Source organism: Coregonus lavaretus, assembly GCF_964263955.1.
Source record: "Coregonus lavaretus genome assembly, chromosome: 40".
In the NCBI taxonomy this organism is placed as follows: domain Eukaryota; kingdom Metazoa; phylum Chordata; class Actinopteri; order Salmoniformes; family Salmonidae; genus Coregonus; species Coregonus lavaretus.
Genome location: NC_140027.1, coordinates 5,792,698 through 5,796,335, shown reverse-complemented (window position 1 = coordinate 5,796,335; position 3,638 = coordinate 5,792,698). Strand labels below are relative to the sequence as shown.

General features: G+C 45.0%; 1 pseudogene across 1 annotated transcript; it reads right to left on the bottom strand.

The window, feature by feature from the left end:
- Positions 1-225: 225 nt before the first annotated feature.
- LOC311113362 (stromal membrane-associated protein 1-like) lies at positions 226-2,048 on the bottom strand (annotated as a pseudogene). Its single transcript has 3 exons — positions 1,769-2,048; positions 779-1,140; positions 226-495 (listed from the first exon to the last, which is right to left on the bottom strand). The product of its transcript is annotated as a stromal membrane-associated protein 1-like (transcript).
- Between the last annotated feature and the right edge of the window lie 1,590 nt (positions 2,049-3,638).

The following is a 3,638-nucleotide window of genomic DNA, read 5'->3' as shown; positions in this document are numbered from 1 at the left end:
AAAGAGACAAAGAGAGAGAGAGATGTGCCCCGTTTGAATACTTCAGAAATGCTTCCTTCCTTGAAGTAATCACTGATCTGATTTGGTTGGGCCAGTCAGAGTAATAAGACCGTCACCTTGCTTTCACCTGTCCAATCACCAATGGATCTGTGCTTAACTGAAGAAAGGATGCATCTCTTCAGCATGCGAACAGAGACAGATAAGCTTGATGTTGGAGACTGGTCAGTAACAGTTGGAGAACGGGCATCAGTTCATAGTAAGGTTGCTGGGGGGGTTGGATGTTGAATTTCGGACCCCCTGGTTGAGACCCCCTCTTCCGCTGCCCTGACCCCCAATCCCTGATCTTTGACCTCCAGGTGGGTCACTTCCAGAGCTGTGTGCTGAGGGTCTGACCGGAGGGTGAAGCGGCCCAGCCTCCCATGGTGGAGGCAGGCTGACCGAAGCCCCCCCCCCCCCGGCACCGTTCAGACTCATCCCTGACATCTGCTGGTTCATCTGGGGAAGAAAGAGAGAGACGAGTAGTAAGGTAAAGGTGTCAGGGTCAGGGAAACACAATATTGCCTAATACAAAATCAAACCCCTTACCCCAATGCATCTATATTGATCTCAGAAAATTGGATAGTTATGGCAATATGGTAACATTATCTAATTAAGTTAACTCCCAAAGATACTGATCTTGTATTCTCATTAAACCATCTTATACTTCAAATGCAAAGCTTACTCCTAGGGGAAAAAACCCAAAATGCCAAAGAACGAGACAACAAAATAACTACCATACCTGTCCCATGTTCCACTGGCCCTGCTGCCCAGGCTGGACGGCATACATCCCCTGCATGCCCTGAGCGGGCACCATACCCGCGGGCATCCCCCCCTGGGGTACCCCCATCATCCTCGGAGCCATGCCAACCATCCCGGCCGCAGGCGCTTGTCCCATGAAACCGTTGGGCATCGTCATGCCAACCATCATGCCTGTGTTGGGTCCCATCATGGCGGCTCCGCTCTGAGCCATCATGGCACCCATGACGGTGGTGGGGGGCATGCCCGTGCCCATGCCAGGAAAGGCCTGGTAGCCAGTGGGGACCTGCTGCTGGGGGATGCCTAATGGAAACTGCATCTGGGCGGGGTTCATGTATATACCAGCTGGAGCGGGGAAAGAAAGGAGAAATACTGAGAACAGGGTTGCACAGTTTGTCTTTCTTTCAAAATAAAACGTTCTGTTAACCTTTATGACAGCTTGCCACAGATATATTAAGAGAGTGGGAAAGTGACTGAACAACTTGGTTGGTGACTTGCTACTTTAGAAGTGTTTGGTATTTACACTATATAGCCCAGAGCCAGTTGGGGACCATTTCCAACTTCTGTGTTATTGGTTGGTGTTTGCGTGCACATGCCCAAAATGATGCATGACAGGGCGACCATTTTACTGGCATATGCGCCTAAATATTTTGCTGTGCGACCTGGAATATTAATTTAGGAGCACAAGTGCGCCTGGATTTAAAAAAAATCCCCCAGATGATAATTGTTGTAATGATTACTTTACTGTACCGAAGCCCCTGAGTGCCATGGAGAATACACTGAGCACAGATTCATTACTATAAAGAAAACGGCTTGTTAACCTCATATTTGTCATTGTGCTCCTAAATGTCTTTGTGTGCTCCTACATTTTTCAACTTAGGCGCACATGTGCTCCTTGTAAAAAAGGTCAGTGTAGAGCCCTGCATGAGTGTACAGTATGTGCATGTGTACGCTTGTCTGTATTTCTCCTTACCAGGCGGGGCCTGCTGGTGCTGGGGCATCTGAGGCATACTGGTGTTCCCATACAGGGACAGGATGGAGTCCTTGGAGAGGTGTTTCTTGGCCCCGGTGTCCTCCCCCTTAATGCCAACTCCACCACCAGTCTCACTGAACAGGTCCAGGTCTCCCTGGGTAGAGCCTGAGGATGGGGTTGCTGCTGGGGGTTGTGTTGGGGTGCTGGCTGGGGTACTGGAGCTAGCCTGGAAGAAGGAAGCAAAAACTGTAAGAACTACGTAAGAAAAGTCGCTAACCATATTCAGTCTCTTGATCTTCAAACTTCTCTCACGCTAACATGCACTGGCCTGCATGCATGGATGGATATATATATATACAGTTGAAGTCAGAAGTTTACATACACTTAGGTTGGAGTCATTAAAACTTGTTTTTCAACCACTCCACAAATTTCTTCTTAACAAACTATAGTTTTGGCAAGTAGGTTAGGACATCTACTTTGTGCCTGACACAAGTAATTTTTCCAACAATTGTTTACGGACAGATTATTTCACTTATAATTCACTGTATCACAATTCCAGTGGGTCAGAAGTTTACATACACTAAGTTGACTGTGCCTTTAAACAGCTTGGAAAATTCCAGAAAATTATGTCATGGCTTTAGAAGCTTCTGATAGGCTAATTGACATCATTTGCGTCAACTGGAGGTGTACCTGTGGATGTATTTCAAGGCCTACCTTCAAACTCAGTGCCTCTTTGCTTGACATCATGGGAAAATCAAAAGAAAATCAGCCAAGACCTCAGAAATAAATTGTAGACCTCCACAAGTCTGGTTCATCCTTGGGAGCAATTTCCAAACGCCTGAAAGTACCACGTTCATCTGTACAAACAATAGTACGCAAGTATAAACACCATGGGACCACGCAGCCGTCATACTGCTCAGGAAAGAGACGCGTTCTGTCTCCTAAAGATTGTTAGATTAATTTGGATTTTAAGAATAATGACTAAAGGATTTCACCCCAAATACAGTATAAATGTTAGAATTATCATGTAGTGTCAACCCACTAACAGAGGGGGCGGTACTAAACATTCAAGGGTGAAGGGGAAGGCGGAAACTGTTTAAGAAAGACACCTAAAGGTGGGAGGAGCATAGTGCCTTTGTTTGTCAAGAGGTATAAAAACAGTATGTATGTGTCTTTGGCGCCAGAGCTCTCCATGAATAAACATACAAAAAATCATTCTTCGTGGTTATTGACCTTGAATCATTGATGATTAAAACCAGAGCCTTACAACCTCTGGTAATGATTCAAGCTTAGGTTGAATTAGAGATAGAAATTCACATGACAGATTGGTCCTTTGAGCGGAGCTTAAATACGTCTTTATCGTTCTAAGGACACCGAATCCGTGCACGGGCGGGTGATAGCATCCGTGAAAGAGTCCTGGCCTTCGACGTTAAGGTTATAAACAGGCCGGTGATTACTCTTATGAACGATAAAGACGTTAACGAGTTTGAAAAAACATTTAAATCCAAACTGCAAGGAAAAGGTCAGTAATTTTTATTCATGGATTTTGGTGAAATGATTTGAACTTGTATGAGAATAGTAATTATTGTGGAGTGCAGAGAAAAGTTACCAAAATCTCAAAGGAAGTAATAATTATTACGAAACGGGGAGGGTCCGCAATTGACCCTAGGTAAATAGCTATTACCAGAATAATCTAGTCCGAAATGACAAGGGGTGAAAGGCCATCATCAATGTAAACTAGTTTTTATTGAGACTGTACTGGGTACAGTGCTACGATAAACAGGGAAAGGGATGATTTTTGTCGTGTGCTATGGATACATAAAACAGGTCAAAAGTCGCGTATACGACTGGGGATTTGCTAGAACTCTGT